At 41.9% G+C, this 23694-nt stretch overlaps 1 long non-coding RNA gene across 2 annotated transcripts in view; it reads left to right on the top strand.

Moving 5' to 3' along the window:
• The window catches only part of LOC118405739, a 47704-nt gene extending 35114 nt beyond the window's left edge, over positions 1-12590 (top strand). Inside the window, exons 5-6 of one of the 2 annotated variants that reach the window (XR_004829934.1) lie at positions 11854-11953; positions 12496-12590. This is a non-coding gene — a long non-coding RNA (uncharacterized LOC118405739). Of the gene's footprint in view, positions 1-2951; positions 3926-11853; positions 11954-12495 lie in introns of those variants that run through there. The other variant, XR_004829935.1, reaches the window with a different exon arrangement.
• Positions 12591-23694: the final 11104 nt, after the last annotated feature.

Here is a 23694-nt window from a genome sequence, read left to right as displayed (position 1 = left end):
TCATCTTGGCCACATTCCCTAAGACCCACATTTCCTCTCTATCTTCCCAAAGGGTAGAGCTGAAGTATATCCATCACTCAGCTCTTAATAACCTGCAGACTTTTATGGAGCCTGGAATCCCCTTGTCTCCTTCTACCAGATGCATTAAAGCACTAGCATGCCATACTTGACATGCATGTAACATGCTTTTAGGAGGAGCACACCTAAGAGGGCTTCTCATGCTCTTCATCCCCAGTGTCCTTGGGAAAGCTCAGACTAAGATGACTCTAAGATTAAAGGGGCTGCCTCTGTGGTGATCTATTTCTAAGGCTTGGATGAGTCTTACTGGCCATCTTCCAACTAATCTCCAAAGACAATGAGTCTCAATAGACTGACCGTGATACTTTTTTTCGCAGGAGGAAATGTGGAGAGTGTCAAAGTCGGAATCAATGGTGCGAATCTTAAACCATCTTTACTTTGTTTTCGAAATTGCTTGGGTAAGATGCTTACAAAGTTTGTCGATATTTGTAGATAACATTAATGAAATGGTGACTAAGTGACTGTCGTTATCCAAAGTGAGTTGACTGCCCAAGGCAATGTCCTTGCTAACATGTCTATCTTACCTCGATTTCCTTCTTTCATGGGAAGTAAAAGAGAAACTCCCTGGGGAAATTTCTGCCAGACTGCACTTTCACTATGGACACGACCTTGGTTTTATGGAGGTTATCAGGATCAGGCCTTTGGATGTTTGCATTACAGCATTTTTTTCACCATTGAAGTTGATCCCAGGAAATAAAATTTTATTACTTATCTCTTGGTCCAGAGTGCAATTTTGGCTCCTGAAGACATTGAAAGATGTGCACTTCCCAAGGGAGGGTATATGTGTATGCATGTCTCAGTGGTACCAACAAAAAAAATGAATGTTGTCCATGTTGTTTGTCCCTCCTGTGGTCTTGCCCTGTGTACCTTTTCCCCCCAGGATTTCCACTTTGCATCTCTCCCAGGGAGTGTAAGGATGCTTTATGGATAGGTGGCTTCATACGGAGATGCATGAACATGCCTCATGATCGATGACATGCCTTTGGACAGGTCACTTGGGTGTTAAGCCTTACCCTTCAAGGAAGATCATATTAGAATATTGAATTTCTATCTCTTTGGGATGGGGATTTTATTACTTACCTGTTGTCCTTCATTCAGGAACAACTTTCTGTATTGATTGAAACTGTAGTTGCAATAAGGACTTCACAACTTAGAGTGATGTTCATGCTCAGCACATGCTTCCATGGGATATTCCATCACTGTTGAGCTGTGCTGTGTGATATATTATGAAAGAGATTCTGGGAGATGGCGCCGCTTTGTCATCAGGACCCAGCCTCACCTCCTCTCCTCTTATCAGCTGGCGGAAAGGAGCAAATATTAATTCTGTGACTTTCCTATCTGCCCCATGCAACATATGAGCACCCAGCTGTAACATTACAGGCCTTTTATGAAGCTGGGAGTGTGGTGATAGCACCATCCCTCCTCAGAGACAGCCAGATCCTCCCTCCTTATCTCCTCTCAGAGATGTTCCAACTCCTCAGACTTACAGAGATATCAAAGTAATAACATGCCACCCATCTTCCTTCCCTGGGAGGTCAGAGGTCAGCATAGATTGCTCCTGCTCCTGTCAGTAATGGACGGTACCTGCTATCTGTTCTCCCCTCCTCCATCCATTCATCACATGACTGTGACATCATATGCTATTTTTAGCAGTGCTGTTGCTAGCGCTGGCTGGCCTTGGTATGTGTTACACCCGCACCTGTTTGGCGTGGCGTGGTGTGACTTTTGAGGACAAAGTTGTCATTCTGGGAGTATGTGAGGATTGCTGATTTAATGCATCTTCTTATCAAGCATGTCATTACTGATGGAGACAGGTGTGTAAGATTTTACATTATGGCTGACGTCCTCCTGGTTGCTTGGAACTGTCCTCATGCTTCTTAAAGAATGTGCTTGACACCTGGAGAAGTGCGCATCATGACTTATTGTAGAAATCTTCAATCCTTTTTCTATGTACTGTATTTGTAATAGTTTGGGTAACAAACTTATTTCAATCTAATTTGTTCATTATGTTAACATTAAAAAACAATTTTTCACCAATCAGAAAGTTATAATACAATGAATTATTACCTTGCCCCAAGAAAAGCACACTGCAAAATCTAACTAAAACGCATACATGCCATTATTTGATTAAGTGATCACATTTCATTTCTATGACAACCTTAGAATGATAACTTGTCCACTCACGATTTTATTTTTGAGATTTTAGTCTTCACCAAGTCATCTTTCCTGACCTTCTCTATGTACTAAATACATATATTATATACATACATATACATATACATAAACATATTGATATAATATTGTTCATTCATTTGAAATGAAATTATAGATATTGATCAAAGCATTAATTTAAATCAAACAGCACCAGCACATGTTATTCACAAGCTAATATGTTTTCAGAAAATACATTATATGAAGTACATGTAGCCGTAGGTAAAATCAATATATTCATACCATCTGAACCTGGCAGGGCCTGTGGAAGTGCCATTCAGTCCATCTTTTCCAATTTACATTTGAATGCATTGCAGGAGCATCTTTGTACAAAATGATTGCCTCTCCTTGAGAATGAGTGAAAGCAAATGACACACCCAGACCCTTGGAGGAACTGCCTGTAAGAAAGATGTGCCTTTGATGTCTGGAGGGGCACTAATAGATTCCCCACAGGGCTCTTCATGCTCCCAGCTCCAACTCAATGACAGGATTATGGTGGTTACTCATGGTTGCCACGGTAACCACACATTTTACTTGCTGGGCAGAAGTAGGTCACGACCATATTAGGGCAACATGTGCCTGCACAAGTTCTTGTCATGTTGCTTCTCCTATAGTTTGGCCTATTTGATCTGTTCACTTGTCAAAATCACTTATTTTTCCAGGTCAGCTAGCCTTGAGAGTCCAAGCAATGTTTCATCAGACCATTCACATGCTGCGTAAAGGAGACTGTTGCGAATAAGGAGGAAGGGATTGATGCATGGTTTATTGACGTGATAAATAAATGTCAGTTTATGATGTCAATAAATCTACCAGACACATTATACTTGTACTCCTCTGCAAAATAGGCTGCATCTATCTAGCACACAGCAGGTGGGAGAATATGCATCAGCATAATTCTGTTTGATTTCGTCCTCCATATTCCAGTTGGAAGAATAAGTAGGTCAGGCCAAACAATTCCCATAACCTTTGCAAAGCTGGCGGACCAAGGTCTGCTGGTTACATGGAATATTTCATGCTCTTGAGCCACTTCCATGATTATGAGCTCAGGGGCGACCTTTGGGCTGACCCACAAGTTGGTTGCCATGGTTACTGGCTGCTATCAGGGGCATAAGTAATTATGTGGACAGTGTCTGAAGATGGGAGGGGTGCCAGAGTTGCAGAAGAGATCACGGGTACCTGCCATGTTGACTATCTTGCCAGACGGCGCTGATAACATTGCAGCGCAAAGGACTGATTATTGCGGCCATTCATTTAAGTAATTAAATTCTTCTGAAAGTCCATCTCACTGAAAAGGGGATTTTATAAATCATGTACAACTTTGTTGGCAATTGTTGTGACATTGAAGTTGTCTCTGACTTTTCCATTCCTTCTGTATAATGCCAACCCACGATACAAGGTCTCTCCTTACAATGTAAACTGTGCCGGTTTTGCCTAAAGAACACTTTAACAGTAATTCCCTTTATCTACTACAACTAAGCCCTCTAGACCTGTGAAAATCTGTAGAATTCAAAGTCACTTCTTAACAGCTTTAATGCATATTAGATTCAACTTCCCATACAAGGCACTGAAGCAGGAATTAGCAAGTAAATGTCACTGTAGCACTAGAAGATGATTTGAAGCCTGTGAATTATCACTAATGGAGATCTTAATAAACCAAACCAAACTAAATTGCTTTTTAGAGATTCATTTTCTCTGTGAAGACAATATTGGATTTCAGATATAGTTTGCTGGTATACCCAAGTCACCATTTGTAGCACATTTATGATGTAAAGAATTAACACCATGACAGGTTAGAAAACATGCAGCATGGAGGTATACGAGTTGCCAGGTATGTAGACGACTGCAACCAGGTGTGGAGATGATATATTTAAAGCAGCTGAAGGTATTCGCCTGCAGGTGTCTCCACACTTGGCTGCAGGTGTCTCCACACTTGGCTGCAGGTATCTCCACACCTGGCTGCAGGTGTCTCCACACTTGACTGCAGGTGTCTCCACACCTGGCTGCAGGTGTCTCCACACTTGACTGCAGGTGTCTCCACACCTGGCTGCAGGTGTCTCCACACTTGACTGCAGGTGTCTCCACACCTGGCTGCAGGTGTCTCCACACTTGACTGCAGGTGTCTCTACACCTGGCACGGGTATCTAACACCTGGCCTGGCTGCAGGTGTTTCCACACCTGGCTGCAGGTGTTTCCACACCTGGCTGCAGGTGTCTCCACACTTGACTGTAGGTGTCTCCACACCTGGCTGCAGGTGTCTCCACACTTGACTGCAGGTGTCTCTACACCTGGCACGGGTATCTAACACCTGGCCTGGCTGCAGGTGTTTCCACTCCTGGCTGCAGGTGTCTCCACACCTGGCTGCAGGTGTCTCCACACCTGGCTGCAGGTGTCTCCACACCTGGCTGCAGGTGTCTCCACACCTGGCTGCAGGTGTCTCCACACCTGGCTGCAGGTGTCTCCACACTTGACTGCAGGTGTCTCCACACTTGACTGCAGGTGTCTCTACACCTGGCATGGGTATCTAACACATGGCCTGGCTGCAGGTGTTTCCACACCTGGCCTGGATGCCTGTTCACCACACTTGGCTACAGGTGCTACCACAATTAGCTGCAGGTGTCTCCACACTTGGTTGCAGATGTTTCCACACCTGCAGCCATGCCAAGTGTTAGATACCTGTGCCCAGGTGTAATGAAACCTGCAGTTCAAACCAGAGATGAGCTAATGGCTAATTCACAAGGACATACTCAGCAATCCCCTGTGATAACATGCATGTACATCTGTATGTACCTGTCCACTCATTAATTTATAGACATAGATTAGGAGATGGAATGGAAATAACACATGAAACATTGAATAGGAATGCCTATACCTGCTTTAAGCATATCATCTATCTCTATAATCACCTTTTTTTCATCTGTTAGCAGTATATATTACTTCGTCGAGCTGTTTTGTTTTTACAGTTGGGAAAGCTATCTTCTACAAGAAATGCATTTCTTCATGGGGATCATGCCCTTGGAGCAGCTTTTTCCCATTTCCCACACCTGCCCTCTCATACCATCCTTCTGGGTCCATCACTAAGTCTACTTACCACTCGCAGCATATCAGAGGTCATCTTCAGAACATTACACTTTAGACTGCCTCTGTAGCGAGGTTCGCCATGGTAACAGCCTCCTGGATGGTACTGAGTAATTGAAGCTGCAGGGGTTTACCTTATCTGCTGCTGAATAGATGGGTTGGCGTCTTCACTAATCCTTCTGTGATGGACTTTTTAGCATATGTAGGTCAAAGGTGTCCACTTTGAACACATCTTAAGTAACGGTTCTCCTTTGATCATGGCTCAAATATATCAAGTGGTCGCATCACTTAGGTGTGCTCCAGGAGAAGTGGTAAAACTGGATGGCAAGTCAGCACTTAAGAGTAACTCCTGCCACTGGTAGTTCCCTTCACTAAATTCTTGTGGTTTAAAATTGTCAGAAAGTCTTCCTCATTCATATTATATTATACCTCTTTTGTAGCTTACAATCTAGTTATCTTGTGATAGAAGACAATTAGAGAATACATTCTTTATAACCTGTACAACCCACCATCTCTTCCTGGAGAGTCCAGATTGTCATTATTTTGGAAAGTTCCTTTGCAATAACTTGAGTCTCGTCCATCTTTTAAATGTTAGGTTTTTAAAAAATCACCAAGGTACTGGAGTAGTATTCTGACAGCTTTGTAGAAGTACAGTGTATTAGATTCTCCTGGCCTGAGACTCCAGACATTACATCAAGTCTGTCTGTTTGGAGTGCTTGTAGCTCCTTCATACATCTCTTGGGGATTTCCATTACTTTAGGCTATCATGTTCCTCTGATAACTAATCTCATTTGGCTCCATTTTAGTTCACCTTTCTCGGTTAATTGCCATCTTGGGTCACTGTTATCGAATCTTACATATTCTGGAAGTGAGTTAAAGGTGCCCTTCCAAAGTCGTTAAAGATAAAATATCATCTCCTGTCTCTGCGGATAGAGTCCTTTCTCCATAAAAATCGTCAGAAGGTTCGGAAATAAAAGTAGTCATCAATCTCTGCAGGTGATATTTTCCACTGTATGATCACATCCCTGTGGTATTTTCTTTCAGGATGGTTGGTATTTCATACACCATGTTTTTATTTGGCTGTAAACCTGCAACTGAAGGTGTCAGCTATCATAATCTCTCAAACGGTCAAGTTAAAGTCATTTTTTACAGGCAGAAAAGAGAAAATCATGACATTTATGGTGTATTGATGAATGATGTAGCTGTAGATATCATTTTATTAGACATATACAGGCACAGAGGACTTAGGTTGCTTTTACCATGCTTGTGTAAAAGTAAGGGTAAGAAGTTTGGCAATTGGTTTGAGACTTGTGCCAGGAATATGCATTGAATAAGTGAGTTTGACTACACACATTGGAATCGAAATGCCATTTTGCACTTATTAATTATATGGCATCAGAATAGCACTTTGTGTCATAAAAGATATATGCACTATGCAAAACAGGGCTTTTCTAAACATTGAATGAGCAGATTCCATTTACAGTGCATCTATTTTTCCCAAAGTGTGGTCAAGACAGAAGTTAGAAATTTGTTGGCATCAGGGTTGGAACAAAGGCCCTGTGGGAGGCTTGGTCAGCCTTGACAGAAGGAGTAGGGGACATTCAACTTCAAGGAAAAGAAAGTGACCGCTTTAATGACATGCAGCCACATTGAACTTGATGGATTGGCGGAGCACGCTCTTTGCAACTGTTATCTTGCAATTAGATAGACCACGAAATCTCCGCACCCCAGGGTACCTACCCACTATTAGCTGATACATTAGCACCACAATGGGGCCGCGGGCTCCCCTACGGTCTCACAACCTGGGTTCGAGAATTTGCAATGGTGATACCGCAGGTTGGGAATTGTAAATTCGGTCCGTTTGGTGTTTAGTTACACCTGCAGGGGCTTGGTCAAATCCCAAGGCCAAACGCACACATATGGACCAGCATTTTCAACATATAGGAAGTGGAAATTCACAGATAGGACTAGTTGGAAGCAAACTTTAGTTTAGGTTCAGTGTTGTCACTGGTGCAATGATGAAGAAAAGTCATCCTCATAAACAAAGTTGGATGATTTTCTCCCTTATTTGATTGCTTGGACATTTGAAATTAAATGCATATCTGAAAGTCATTAAATTTTAAAACGAAAGCCTGCCCCTGGTAACCCAAAGTGTTATCAGTATCAGTGAATTGCCATAAGAGCTGATGTTAGGCTATCACTTTATCAATAATAAAAGTGTGATTTTTTAATATGTTATCATACATAGTCTGATAGATAGTCAGGACAATGACAGATATTCTTTAAAAATCAAATACCACATGATTCTTTTCTGAAAACATTTTTATGGAGTTTTACCTGATCTATGCATTTAAAGTAACCCCATTAGCTTTGCTGGTAAATAATTCTCTTGTAGAACACGTATTGTGCTTTAATCAGACTAGGTTTTATCTGGAGCTCAACTTTTCAGTCCCCTACACCTGCTCCATCAGTCATGTGGTCATAAATGTCACACCATCCAACAACTCAAATATTCACATGGAGCTTGTAGAATGCTGTGATAGATATGCCACTCTGCAGCATTTTCCTATTAGCATGAATATAGTTACTATTTAAGCGGACTGCATGTTGGGATTAACATGAATTTAGCACGCAGTTCATTAATAACAATGCAGAAACTGCGGCAAAGTGCCCAGAGAAAGTCCCAAGTGCGGTGATTGTGGCGGGTGTGGTGTCATCCATCATAATTATCGTCTCTGTTACCGTTTGCGCTGACCTCCTGACCTGCTGGGAACCAACCAGCTGTGCTACAACTAACAGAAGTTTGCGCACAGACATTTGATCTTGCAAATATCACACACATTTCGTATTAAATCTGGTACAGTGGTAGGCATCTGGGGATAAATGTGCAAATTAGGTCTGCATGTATTGCCTTGTACTGTGGTCACTGGTTTAATGTAGAAAAATCATGATGATTTTAAAAGTGTCTTTGGGCTGGTGTATTTGCCATATATAGTAATAATGTAACATAGGACCACACATTATTTGAAAGTCCCTGAAGGCACATCTCTTGGTAGTCATTGTACATGAATGTCCGAGATAAGCCTGTAGGCTACAAAATCTTTGCTATGTTGAAGGCAGTGGCCTCAACAGAAAGAAGAAACCTGCTACTTGTCCTTAAGTGCCAATACAATAGGATTACTGGGTATATTAATGGCCTGCCTGTGCTGAATGCTATTGCTTCTTCTCATACGAAGTTTTACAGTGATAACACATTCCAACAGGTGAAGTTCAAGTTGGCAGGGGGCATTCGTGAGACGTACCCAACGAGCAGGCTCCAACAAGCCAATCGGCAGCGTACGTTTCCTTTGCTGTGTCACCTGTGGAATGTGAAACTGTATGGTTAGGACATTAGTAGTATCTCCAAGTTCAATAGTTGACCAGGCTTTTGTCATTTTTTGTCCGACTTGTAATAAATCATGGTCATACTTTGTATTATTGTTGCCTCCTCCCTTCCTGTTTTCTTCCATGATATCAGCAATCTTGAGAGAAATTATGAACTTGTTGTTGATCTAACTGAAAACCTGTCGTCCTGTCTGTAGAACTGTAAGTACATACACGCCGTGTGTCCACTAAGTTATTACTAATCAGGTATCCATCTGCAGCACGTGGCTGCCTTATCCCACACCTGCAGCTGTATTTGTATGGTAAACACCCCGAGTTCTGTGTCTGTGTGGCTATATGGTGAGTCTTAAGATGTTTTACCGTCCCCAGGTATGCATTATTGCAGCACGTGCCACAGCCCCGCTACACCTGCCCTTTTGTGTACAGTGTAAACAAGAAAATGCCATTACTGTGCTTGAGTCAACTCTTCCTAACTTGTTTTGACAAAGTATGATGTCGGCAACATTTGTACCCGATAAAGTTACACCTGCTGGGCAATATATCAATTTTGGCACGTGAGACACTTCTGTTGTGGTATACAGAGTACTTCAGCGTCTTGTATATGACTGGTTTGTTTTGGTGAAACTCCTTTCATAGCCATGACCTGTATTAATGAGTTTATTACAGAACTCAACTTTATCATTAATACAATGTACATACAATGTGGTTGAAATTATCCAGTGGTAAAATCCTGTAGTAAGATCTTGTCCGTAATTGTACTGTCGAACATTTACTACAGCTCTTATCCATAGTTGTACTGTCAAATGTGAGCCTATGCGACACATCAAGAGGACATTGTGATAGAATCTGTGTAAGACCACCTGTCCAGGTTATTTATCACTTATTTATACTCACCGGTATGCACTTGAGGATTGTTGTGCATGCTTAACATTCGAAGTGTTTATGAATAGTAATACATATGGTCTAGTCCTATTTGTCTTAAGCACGCTATTCAAATTATGGGATCTTAAAGGTCATCAGCGGAGAGCCACACCCCCCACGCTACCTGTTATCTCACCTGCCACGTGGGCTGCTCACCTGGCTGTTTGTTAACACAACAAACAACTGTCAGACGGGCAAATATGGCATCATTGACCTGTAAATGTTACACTTTAAGGTTTGCATAAATCATTACACAATACTACAAGCTCCCTTTCCACTAGATATCGATTGCTGATGGACTGTTGAGCGACTGAAATTGGATTTGTGTGAAATTGATTGAGCCATCTGTCAAATTTTTATCTCTCCTCAGTTGCAGGCACTATACAGCACATATAGTGTGATTATCATATACAGCACTTGCTAAATTTAGCTACAATCTTTCATTGATTGCATTGATCAAATCTGACTAAGTAAGTACTGTTACTCTTTCATGTCTTGTTTGTGGCTAATGGTTTGTGATGATTTGAGGTAAAAGAACCAAGGGCCTTTTTTCTGGCGAATCTTATAGGCCTATCAATTTATTGTCAAAGTGTCAAGGTGGCATCCGCATCCAACCTTAAAGATGGATCAAACAGTTGCCAAGATCATGAGAGGTGTCTGGTGATACTGCGATTCTTCCATAGTAACCATGTCGCTTGCTGCTGCCTGGAGTGGTTACACTACATGCTGGCCTAGAACTAGTATTGCTGGCAGAAGTCCAGGGGATACTCCTGATCTGTCCCTTTGCTGTGTCGTTCCTGAGTCGTGCTATGACAAATGGGTCACAGTTTGGTGCGGGGCAGTCTTTGTTCGTCCAGTCTGCCCGTGCCGCACCTGCCGCCTCGGCGTCCTGTGTACACACGTCAATATTGACCGCGTGCCGGGGAGATAGCCCGCGCCGCTTGTCGCACGTCTCCGATCACCTTGCCCTTGTCAGGAGCACCTGCCACTTTGTTGACATCGCAAACTAATCTATTAACCAGTCAGGGGCAATGTGACCAGCTGTGATCGTGTTTCCACGGCAACCATTCATAAACAACATCTTGGCTGAACGGGTACGCCTCGTGTAACATCTGGCTCTGTTTGCATTTCAAATAACGGTGTTATCAGTCCTAAGGTAATGGTCATTCAAATTTGCCGTGCCGTTGCCATGGCAATGAGCCACGCCACGGAAGAATAGGGCTAACTTTGCAGGGACATGTTAATGACTGTTTGTACTTGCCATTGCGCTGGCCACTTTTACTGGTGCTATTAACTCCTCAAACCATCTCGGATGTAAAGCCGACACTTGTGGAAAGTACTGCAACACAGTCTAAGTGGTTCATGGTGATTGTATTTTGTAGTGCTCTGAGAGATTTAATGATCCTTACATCCTTATATACTTTGTGTCTCAAGGAACTGAATGATGATTATGTTGGGTCTTCTCCAGAAAAAGAAGCAAGTGAAGGTGGCCAGAGGAAAGAATGGTCTCTGCAGCCAAAAAACGAAGAATACCAGTTATACCAAGGAAGCTCCTTGGTTATACCTAAGTGTTACCGGTAGTGTCAGCAAAATCTTGCCTTACATGATATTGTCACAATGTGCAATGCAATCTTCAGCATAGAAGTTTTGCTCTAATGTGGTTTGATACATACTTGTTGAAAGTTGATACAAGGTATTTATTGCTATAGAGATTGATTTGCCTTTGGTAGACTCGATGATACTGTAGCATTATAGTAGGTGTCATCATGGATTTGGATGGCTTTGCTAGATAAGGCTAAGACAAGCTGTTCAGAAGATGGAATGTCTTGGGATTTTGTATGTTTTGCCACAGTAATCCTCCAGCCCACATAGACAGGCATGTGCTGAATGCTCACTTTCCCATGAAGTATAATACCAACATGTGCGACATTCCTGCCCTTCTCTAGAGATGTTGTAAACTTTTCTTTCTCTATATTTCTACTGCTTTGAGATGTAAGCAACTTTGTGATGAAGTCCCTTTGAGGTTTCTGGAAGCAAGGAATTTGCCGCAGGGAAAGACAATTACTGTATGTGGGTAACATAGCCGCTAACTAGGGAATTGTTGTCCAAACATGTGTATCTATGTCACCATTGGATAGCTTAGGAAATTTGGTATTAAGCCTGTCATGTTTGTACACAAAACAGGTTTAAGGGAGGGGAAAGAAGAACACAAAATACCGACACAGTCTGCTGCACACCTTTCCTGTACACCTGGTCACTCAGGCATCCTGACACAGAACAACAGGTAAACATGCAACACTGTTGGAACATTTTTTTATGTAGTAGTGATGGGTCGTTCAATTTGCACTCTTAACTTTTATCTGAAAGGTCAAGAGCCAAATTGCACAATATCATGTAAAATGGTGCTCAGCTGGCGGACAAAAACAAAAGCTGACAAACACATCAAAGAGGATATGCCAAAAAGCAGTTACTCAAGCAACTGGATATGATTTTGCTTGAGTAACTGCTTTTTGGCACATCTTATTACCTGGATGTCTAACCTTTAAACAACCCTTAGCTTGGAGCATAGAAAAATGGGCTGTGACAGCAATTTGCATTGAATGAAAGCAACCAGAATTAAGTGGGTGGGGTTAAGCACACTAATTAACAGGGCAATCATGAATAGCTATTGCTGTTGCAGTTTTAATGAAAGTCATTTGTTTATCAGATAACTCATCAATATATCTGTACATTTTGTTCATCTGTCAAGTTTCACAAAAGTTCTGTGTGCTTTGTAGTTAAGAATCTTTACAAGTGCATTCAGCTGGTGTGGCCACGTTACCCCAGGCCAGAAGCTTCTCAAGGAGGTGGACCTGCTGATAGCATCAAACAGGAAGGATGGGGATTTTGCTGTGTCTTCTGTAGGAAATCCTATCTCTCAGGTATGTAATTTGATAGATTGTGTCCTTAAGAGTGTTAATTCTCCATAATGAAGGTCCTCTAAGTTCTGGCCAAGGTGCTCTGTCTTGATTTAAGTCTTACAGTCCTTGAGAAACTGTTTCCTTGAATGAGGTGAAAGGCCTGATAGGTGAATGCCCTTGTGAAGAAGGAAGAGATATCCATCTCATTTAAGTGTGGCTTAAACCTGCTTAAGTGGTGTTACATATGCCTAGGTTCAAGCTCATACATTTATACTGATCAGGTATGTTCAGCCTGATGAAATGGTGCTTATTGCAGCCCGCCCAACGTCCACCACACCCCACCCACCCTAATGGGAAGGGCCAGTTGCAGCCTCAGATAGCGGAGTTTGTGTTACACAGAGTAAGGTTTGTCCATTGTGGTAAAACATACAATAAATCATACAACAAAGAAGTTTCATCAACATTGTGTGTATATGTATGTGTATATACATTTAGGCAAGTGAGGAAGAATTAAGCCATAGAGGAGGGCATAGAAGTGATCAAACACTTATTGCTAGAGATTCATCTTTTGCAGGGTTCTAGCCAGCACCCATTCTTCCGTCCTTTGACGGAATTTTGCTCTCGGGGACGGACAAAAATTTCGCCCATTCCATCCTCTCTGATGGACAAAAATCTGCATATAAAGATATTAATTGAACCAAGCTGAGTCTACCAGCAAAATTTGTCCCTCAAGATAGAGGAAATAGCATTCAGAGGGTCTAGATTTCAAAATTTTCTCCTTGGATCTCCCTCCCTAGGATTGTTTCGCCTTCAACAGGAATTCTATTCAAAATCCAGGGGACGGAAAGAAATTTCAGGCTGGCTAGAACACTGATATAAGCATTCTAAATGTGGTGTTAAGATTCTATTTGATAGGATAAAGATGTCTGATCTTTGAGCATCTTCCTTGAGATACAGGTCACAAAATTAATGATAGGAACTTATCCTGGGCCACAAACCACGCAGGTAGATAATACATCAGGACTTATCTTTGAGCTTATGTTTCTTAAACTGCAAAAACAAACATGCTGTGCAACCGCATGCTGAGGTAAACTCTCTGAATGTGAAGGACATTTATGTCATAAAATTGTGGTTTTCAAATGATGTTTCAGTAGCTGGGGTTTGACATTTTTTTATTGATTGCACACTGTACCCCATTCAGCAATGAGAAATGCATGTAATCAAGATTACCACACTCTAAAATGTAAATGCAATCAATGTTTGAATCCCCCAGGCTGCTGATTGGGTAATATTGCAACTTAATGATAACATCCTTACAACATCAAATATGTGTATTTAGATAGCCAGAGGAAAGGCTGTTTGTCTTAGATGTATTGCAACAGCATGGCACTCTTCCCACCTTAAAGTAGGACCTTCTTGACTGTAATTTTTACCTTGAAATGTAAAAAATAATAAAAAAACACAGAAATATTGCCGAAGTAAAATTTGCCAGAGGGAAGGCTGTTGGTCTTAGATATCCGAGAGAGCAAGTTCCTTGGATGTCATACTTGTTATGACCTATAAGACCTATAAGATGTTTAGCTTAAGATGTCAAGACCCAAGGAAATTGATTATAACATTGTATTGCCAAAGTAAGATCTGCCAGAAGGAAGGCAGTTGATAGGGAGCATCTTGTCCCACTTGGATGTCATTGGTATGGCCTACAACTTACAAGACTGTCATCTGGTCCTTAAAATGTCTAAGGATAACTAAGGATAACTTAATTGATATTACTTAAGGAAGATTTTCCATTAGAAGTAGGAACACAAGACTTTCATCTTGTCTACTTTCGTGATTTCTACCTTTAAGTTTCTAAGAACCGATGAAATGACTTGATGTTGCCTAAGGAAGATTTGCCATTAGATCTTAGCTATCTGAGAGAGAATTTTGCCCTACTTTACACCTCAGTGTAGAACCTACAGGACTGACAGGTATGCTGTTGGCACTCCCCCACTAATAGCCTGTGTGTGAACAGGAGCCTTGGCAACCAAACATTGGGCCCTGAGGGCCCCCTATCAGGTTCTTTAAGTCACTTCCTGTCTTGACTTTATGCAAATAAGGCAGATCAAGACTACTTGTGTTCCCAGGCCAGGCAGACTGACAAATCATAATCAGGTGGAAAATTAGGGGTGCTTGGGTATCAGGGGTGGTTCATTTGTGGTCTCCTCCTTTTTAAATACATAAATACATGAACTGATTGATTAATTTCACATAAGGTGAAGTTCAACACTATTATTGTCTTCACATTTCATTTGTTCTGTTGCTGGTAATGGCTGTTATAATTATGACAGTCAATCTGAGATACTACTATTAACTACTCCTTTGCATGATTTATGCACCTTGTAAAACATGTGAAGTCCTCATATATACGCTTAAGGTGAAAGAAAAGTTGTTAATTAAGGGTTTACAGATTGTTTAGTTACTTGGCAATAGTCCCTCAGTTGGATGATGGAGAAGAGTAACTTTTATTTATGTTTGCATTAATGCTCATTCAGTAATGGCATTGATAAATCAGCACCATTATGTCGACTTAATGGTCATTGTCCACACTCAAGTGCCATTTCCTTTCTTGAATAGTCCTGTTTTGATGTGCAGTTCTTTTCTGGGGAGATTCCTTCTGCTGCAGAGTTGGCAGTGTATTCAGGTCTGACAGCAGGAATCATTCACTCCAGGATCTATGACAAATTACCTACAACCTGCAGGGTTCATCAATTGGGCACACTCTCACAGCCCCTCTGTACTGTGTGGCTCCCCCACACCAGATAGGGCTGCTCTGCCACCACGACAGCAAGAGGTCAACACTCAAAAGGAACAGGTTTTCACAGGGACTCAATCAAAATTTCCAGATTTCATGGCTTTGCCCTTTTGGTAATTGGTGGCACAGCAGGAGTGTGAGGAAGTTTGGTTGTGAGGAGGAGCTGCTGCCTTCCCTGGTCCATCAGGTGTCAGCAGAGACATGAAAGGATGGTCTGCTATGGGGCTTTCTTCACTATAAAACATGGGTCAACTCGCCCTTAATATCATACTAGAGGCAGCAGCTATTTCATGAGTAGTATTCCATGAGGTTTATGGACTCCGAGATATTTGAAGACCATTAAAATCTTACTTTTCAGAATCAATATCGGGGATTTTGTCCCAGCCTGCTGCATGTAAAAAATTAATGCCAAATGCAATATACAGTTGTTGTACTAAGTGATGGATTCTCCAAATGTGAACAAGGTCAAGTCCTGATGTCCCTTAAGTACTGTTTGTCTTACCCAGTTTGACTATTCTGGCTCAGGATTGTCAATTAAGCTTCATTAACATCGCCTACTAATACCATGTAGTTCGTTGTCAAGGTTATAAACAATGTGGCAGGCAGTCTCAGCGGTTTTCCGTGACAATGAAAGCTTGTCATCGTCACAAATGTTTGGAAGATCTCTAAGATGATTTTGTGGCATGTGCATGTATTTCCAGCTCTTCTTAGAAAAAAGCAAAGTGGTGCAATGGGTGGCATTAGTGGGAAGCAAAAATGAATTCCACAGAGAATATCTCCAAGCAGTAACTGTTGTTAATAGGAGTGTACTGTCCCAAATTCAGGATCATCGCATTATCCATCATCAGTGTCGAGGAAACTTCAGCTAGTGGAAATGATGAAGTTTTGTAGCAGGTAGTTGGCTCTAATTGTGCATATTTATCATGCGTCCTGCTACAGCTCTCAAGTCTCATGAGACTGAAGCATATCCAGGACAATCAATCATCAAAGTGCCATAACTCGGCAGGTGTAACTACATAGAACAAATTGTTATCAGATGAAAACAAATATGGTGTGTGTGTATTGTTGTATAGTTATGGGCTCATTAGCATACTGGATCCATTTTTGCGTGACATTACAGGTACATCACCTGGATTACAGGTACTCCAGGTGAAGATAAACATCTTTGCAGGATCATCTGCATTACCTGATGGGCTCTTACTTAACATAGTGGGCCTTTAAGCTGCTCAAGTGTCTCTTGTTTTAACACTCAATCCAAACCCCTTCAGGACAAGTCTGTGGGAGTGTAGTATTACACCTAACACTGTGTCACAGTTACAGTTATCATATCTCGGTATAGCTGCTGCAGCCTGCAGAGGTAAGGCAGTGTGAAACAGGATCATGATCGGGTCTCCCCTTAGTTGTGAAGTCAAGGCCTTGGTGAGTCAGCCTCCATCATTATCCAGTGGGTCTCAGCAAATTAAGCCTGAACAGGAGCTTCCTTGGGATGAAGCCATATTTGTCATGGTACTCCTGTGGGCAAATACTGACTCATCCCACTTCAGACCAAACTTGGGTGATGATGGGGAGGGCTCGTTTCTGCTGCAGAGACAGAAACAGGTCATTCCGTGTTAGTTGTGATGTGCTGGGACTGTAAAAACTGAAATGGAAACAAATCGATATGTTCTCTGTTACCCAAGTCTTCTCAAGCAAACGTTTCAATGTTTATTTTACATCTATTCCTGCCTTCGGATGGTTTGTGAATCCTCCCTAAGTGTTGTGAACTGGGCATGTTGGGGCCTTTAGTAACAAGTAGAGTCTTTGCCCTGAGGTTTACTGTTACACAGTGTTGTGTTTGAGTTGAACACTGCCTGCCCCGCAGGTGTTTGTTCTGTAGTTTACCCCAGGACATGTCTGAGCACTAGGCAGCATTAGGAGTGTTTGTTTGCACACAACACAGACTTGTGCTGTCTTCATGTTGCACTACAGTAGAGAACTCTATAGCTACAGTAGAGTAGTACTCTCAATCGAAATTCATATACATTGTACATGTAACATTAGTATGATTAGCTAGATTTAAAGAAATGTAAATTATTAAAAGTTAACAATACAAAAGTTAGCTCTACTTAAGTTTACCTGAGGGCACTGTTAAATGTAGAAAGTGAGTTTGTGATGTACACTGTTTCTCTATGATTCCCTGTTCCAAAAACAATGTGCTGTTCACAGAGAAAGTTGGTGGTCATCTGTACTAAAGTTACTGCCCATATACAGCAGGTGTCACATATGTCACTTTGCAAGTGTAGCTTTAAATCAATTGAGAGTGAGAAATGCAGACTGACAGTAAAAACAGGTGCTATACTTCAGTCCAGTTTTACTGTTAATCAAATTTATACAGCCTCCTTGGGTCTCCATATATGGTGAGGACCAGATAGATTTGCCTTAAGTCTGTTTCCTTGAGAACAGGATTCCTTAAGGCTTCACGGCTTCTCCGATTACCTAGTCACACTTGGGTGAGCTCCTTACAGATGTTTAAGGGATGATGTCTTCAAGGGCTACTTTTCTTCTGACCCTTGACCTGAGTGAGCAAAAGGGGTGATACTTTTGTGCCCAGTGACTTGACACTGTCCAAGCTACACATCATTTAACTTTCTCACTAACGTTAGATTCCTTGGCCTATGAACAGACTGAGTGCAGTCCTGAGAAATTTTACACAAATATGAAAACTTCTTAAGAGTTCAAAATGTAGGTCTTGAAACAGCAACAGTGTCTCGTGTGTGCTGCAGCCATGGAGAGCATTATTAGGGTCACTCAACAAGAGACAACATTAGTACTGTACTACAGTACAAGCCCCTCAGTCTGCCTCTCACCTGTAGGGTCTGTCAGGATTTTCCTTATTACTGTGTTTATGTACATTTGTTGTTGAAGTCATGCATGTAATCACATTTTGCCATTAAATCCAGAATATGTATTTACTCTAGGATCAAGCGGTGTGTGGATAGCCACTGGTGGCCAGCTACTCAGACGCTGAAGAATTTCTTAACGAGTGTCTCAAGACTTCCAAGAAAACTTGTTTAAGGAAGGCCTGAGTATTTAATGCTTAACCTCAAGAAGATCAAACCAAGAAGAGGCACCTCATACCTGTCTATCGTGATAGGAATGCACGTATGTACATCTTTTCACCTCTCTTCTGACAGTCGGACACTCCTCCTCCTTCCCATCTTCCTTCATTCCTTCCTTTCCAGAGTCCATGTCATCAAGCATCACTTGTGAAGGCTTTCAGTTTATTTCACTCTATCTGTCCATCTACCCATTCACCAGAGAGCTGGCCATTTCTTGGATAAGTGTCTTAGCCTTGCTTTGAATAGGATCAAAGATACCTCCCTAAATCTCCTTGAGTCACCCTAGGTGGAAGCTTAGACCACAGGTTCCTGTACCAAATACCTGGATGACCATGTTTAGTGTAATGAAGAAGTTGGCCTTGGAGTGGTGTGTTAAGGTCATTTGGGACTTGCTGTAACCCCTCTGTTCAACAGTAAGTACACTGAAAGTGTCCAATCCAGGGAGCTATAAAAAGTACTGGTGGTCTGTCCTAGCCAGTGATAAAGAAGTCTCATAAAGTGACTGACCAGGGATGTTGAGGAAATGAATATGAATTTCTGTGGGAGGATTCAAGATCATATGGTGCTCAAGAATATTAACATTAAAAGAGATATTTCACTGCTGGCCTGTGAAAACAAATTTGTACCAAGCAAGTTTGTCAACATCTACCAACCCCCCTCCCTGACAGGTCCCTCCCAAGGTCATTTCTCAACAGGAAAGGGTTAATCAACACCTACTTGACCAACAGACCCTGTGGGTGGCTGGTTTGATTTTATGTCCTTTTTCACTCAGTACACTGTTCAAATTTCAACTCTGTAATTAGCAAAACTCCTAATGTTTGTCTGGGTAAATATTGCTGATGATCTCCAAGTGCCAATGTATGCTTTTATTTTCTTAGGATCGTCTTACAACTGACAGCTAATTATCAATTGTTCTTAATCATGCTTCAACAAGGATGTGTCAGTGTTTCTTTGTGGATTTACGTTTGTACCAGCATTCTTGAACAGAAGTACACCTTGGTGTCAGCTGTCAACTCTGGAGGTCTGGAGTGGTTGGGTTTCAGGTCTGTACTATGATGCCTGATGACATCATGAGCAGACAGGAAGTCCTGCCCTCAGAGTTGTACAGGTGTGAGATGATACCACAAATCGCTAATGTCTTAAACAAATAAACATCCGTCCACGTGCAACAATGGTGCCATAGACTGCAGATGAAGTCCATGCCAAGTTTGCATTTATTCAAGTCCATCCAAATATCTTTGCATAATGAATCCTCGCATAATATTTCCAGTACATATTAAATATTTCAGTTTGTATCCATTTGATGATTTCTCATGGCAGACATTGTTGCCTTAAAAGTATGACACTTTGTGATACTAATGATCCTCATAGATATTTGAAGAAAGTGCTGCAAGATTCTTAGTATACATAGATTGACAATAAAATTCTTCATGAAGGTTTTTGTGAATAGCTTATCTATTTGGACTGGGGGTTGACTTGGTGCAGAGTCAGAGAATGGTCCTGTTGGCTGTTCACTGCAGCCTCTGCTCCTGGTGACAGAGAAGGGCAGACCTTATGTAGGAACAGGACTGTCAGTCTGCCACCAAGTTAGTCCTCATGTCCAGTTTTGTTTTGTTTCATACTTTGGGAAAATATCTGAAACCTTTATGAAAATGTGAAATTATCAATTCTTAATCAAATATACAGAAAAGTTTTATACATAAATATTTTCAAAAGATAGTGATAGATAATTCTTTAACAATCCACACTCAATTGGCTGATTTTTTATATAAAAAAAACAACTTTTTAGCCCGTCCTTAAACAGATAGAATGAATAAGTGAACTTTATTGCTGGACAGTTGTACATGGTGAATATGTATATGCAAAAGAATCTACCCCCACCCCACCCTGACCATTGGAGACACCATGTGAGACAGTTGCCATGCAACTGTGATGGTCAGATTTGAAGATCATTACCCATAGTCCTGCAGGGTGAGAGGCATCTGTCTGCACTGCGCTGCTCCAGGGAGCCCTGCAGCCATTAATAAAGGTCATGACCTGGGCAGAGGTTCCTTGAAGGTCAGCCAACAATCCCTGCCTTCCCTAAGTTATTTCACAGTCTGATGGGCAGATAGAGGGCAGTGGTGGAGCCCAAATGGGCGTTATTGGCCACCAGTTGCTCCCTGCCTTGAAAAATTGGATAGGAGATAAGGATTCCTGGTCATTTTTCACCTTTGAAGACAAGGGCATTTTCACCTTGATGGCTGAGAAAACCATGTCAAAACATAGATAGGTGTGTATTGCTAAAGTAGCTGTAACAAACTAGCAGCAACCAAGTTCAGTACCTGAAATAGTAAATTAATGAAGAAAATATCATCTGAAAAGGGAAGACAGCCTTTACAATTGTATGAAAACGTTTACATACAGCGAATCAAACTGAAATGAAAGTAAAGTTTATAGGCAATGTCATTGTTCAACAGCAACAAAGAGAGAAGTTGGTGTGTAAACAATAATTGATCAAATGCCTGGAAAAGACTCTTAACATTCAGATTCTTGAGATCCTTTAAGGTGGTTCAAGAATCATTTGCTGGAGTGAACGGCCCACCTCTGAGCTCTCCATTTTCAAAGCAGTCTTTTTATCATGATTAATGCCTTCTTAAGCATGGATTATTCTTTTCTTTAAAATGTTGACTTTGTGAAACATAATGCATCTCAAGGTCATTCATCACCCTGTTGAAAAATGTCTTGTAAAATTTCTTTTCAGTCTGGATTAATCCTTAAGTTGTCCACAGTATCTCTCACATCTTAAGACTACTCCACACTGTCTCGTTTCAGTACACACAAAACACATGATCAAAGACGCACTGGCGAGATTCCAACACATTAAGACTCCTTGAGGCCTCTTAAGCCATATTGAGATGTCTTGAAAGAATCCTAACAGGCGTGCGGCACAGGGCAGTTGTACACGGCTTTGGTCGGGTTGCTGATCAAAGGGCTGTGTACAGCTGCCATGACCTTCAAGACATCTTAGCCAGTCCTCCAAGAGGTGGCAAAGGATCTTGACAGGGTGCTACTCACTCTTGGCTTGGTATGTAAGTATAACACAGCAGGACAACGCACTGAGACCTCTACAAGCAGCTCTGCAGTGTGTGTGCTGTCTGCACTCCAGGAGGCATGTTTGGCCCCCAGATATATGCACATGAACATCACCTTTGACTGGCTTATTTTGGCAAGAGTGTTGATGTGTTGAGATTAGGGCAGAGTTCTGCACACATGCTATTCATTATACCTACTTATCTTCAAGTTCATCAGTTGACTGACACAAGAACCTTTCATAACAGTTAATGCAGTAGGATATATAGTAACTTTGAAAGTTTTGTGTTTCTAACTGTTGTTTTCTTTTGGTGCACTGTCCCTTCAAGATTTTTGACCTGACTACAATGACAACTTGCTCAAGCTTCATACAAGTTCAGCTGTCTGATAAAACAGTTGAACTCTTTCCAAGAATTCCCTGTCCTGTAGTGACCTAAACCTGGCCTAATATAATGGTAATGCCCAGGTGACCACTCTAATCTCTTTTCACCTTGTCTAAATGTGTACAGAAGGAGGGATATGCACTCCAGGACCCACGCATGACCTGTGACCCCAACAGCAAACCCTTGGAATGCCCTTTCTGACACGTCACCTTGACCTACCTTCAAGACACACCTGCAAGGCAAGAAGTAAGTAAGACCTAGCCTCCTTTTTGGAGTTAGCTAAACTTTCATTCAACACAAGCAAATTGCCTCGAATACCTAGCCTCCTTGTAGCCTCCTTCACCGGCCTCTCTGGGAAGCTTGGCAATTTTTTTTAAAGAGAACAATCAACTGTCGATTCGCGATTTTTAACCGGGAATATGCCGGGAAAGGAATATATGCCGGGAAAGGAATATATACCGGAAAGCTTGTAGGGCTAGGCGAAATTGGCTTCCCAGTAGGCCTGCTAATCTTCGGTATCTACAAAGCCCTATTAAAAAACACTTATCACTATTTGGTATGGATGTGCGAACTTCCCGTCATAAACGCGTCCAGCACTGGCAGCCCGGCACACACCCCGTTGCGCGATGACCCGTAACTTTGTAACGGTCGTCGGGTCACGCATTTCAAAACACGGCTCATTTGAAAACGAGTACTTACCGTAGAAAAACTCCGCTGAAACTTCCCATCATGTACGAAAGAGCTTCCCCGAGTTGAGGGAAGGACTATCCCTGGCCATTGCTGCGGTCTGCGAAGGCAATGATTGTTTTGTTGGCCTTGCTACAAGCCAAGGCAAGTCGCTCTGCTATCAGATTTTGCCGTCGATTGCCAGAGAACTCACCATGGTCATCGTCATCTCGCCACTTCATGCCCTTGTTGCTGATCAGGCAAGGCTTGTTTGCACTACGTGTGGGAAATCGTTTTTTGTATTTTTCGAGATCGAGCGACCGTCTTTTTACGGCGCTCGCCCCCCTCCCCATTCAGATTGCCGGTCGGATCATCGATGGTGTATGAAAGTATGTTTTAAACCCACTGGAAAAAATGTTTTACACTGATCTGAAATGTAAGTTTTGCACGTGTATCAATTATTCAAACTGTTGTATCAATTATTGTAACTCTGGAAGTGACAAAGGCAGGGAGCGTGTGCACGGTTTCCGGTAACGTTACGTAGGTTTGTGGCACGCTTCGGGGTGGCCGTGCACTATTAACGTTGAAGTGTGAATTACTTCTCGCGGCAGTGTGAATAACTTCTCGCGAATACATTAATTGGCCGTCTGAAAGGCATTCCTAATCATTATTGCGTTTGTAGATACCGAAGAGTAGCAGGCCTACTGGGAAGCCAATTTCGCCTAGCCCTACAAGCTTTCCGGTATATATTCCTTTCCCGGCATATATTCCTTTCCCGGCATATTCCCGGTTAAAAATCGGGAATCGACCTACCGCCCCCCCCCCCCCCTCCAAAAAAAATTGCCAAGCTTCCCAGAGAGGCCGGTGAAGGAGGCTAGCCTCCTTGTGTCATACATCTCAACAGATTCATGCCTCATCACAAAAAGAACAATCAACTGTCAGTGCAGTTCAATAATGAGTTCGCCACTCTGTGAGAAGAAGAGTTTAAGAGTTATGAAAGTATCTCAGGGTTCAGTTCTGAACATCCCAAGTCCTGTCACATTCTAGATGCTGAAAATCATAATGAAGCTGTGTTGATTGTGATGACACATTATCTACAATAGTACGTTATC

The sequence above is a fragment of the Branchiostoma floridae genome, chromosome 2 (assembly GCF_000003815.2).
Source record: "Branchiostoma floridae strain S238N-H82 chromosome 2, Bfl_VNyyK, whole genome shotgun sequence".
Classification (NCBI taxonomy): Eukaryota; Metazoa; Chordata; class Leptocardii; order Amphioxiformes; family Branchiostomatidae; genus Branchiostoma; species Branchiostoma floridae.
The sequence above is the reverse complement of the archived record's forward strand: the minus strand, read 5'-3'. Positions and strand labels throughout refer to the sequence as shown.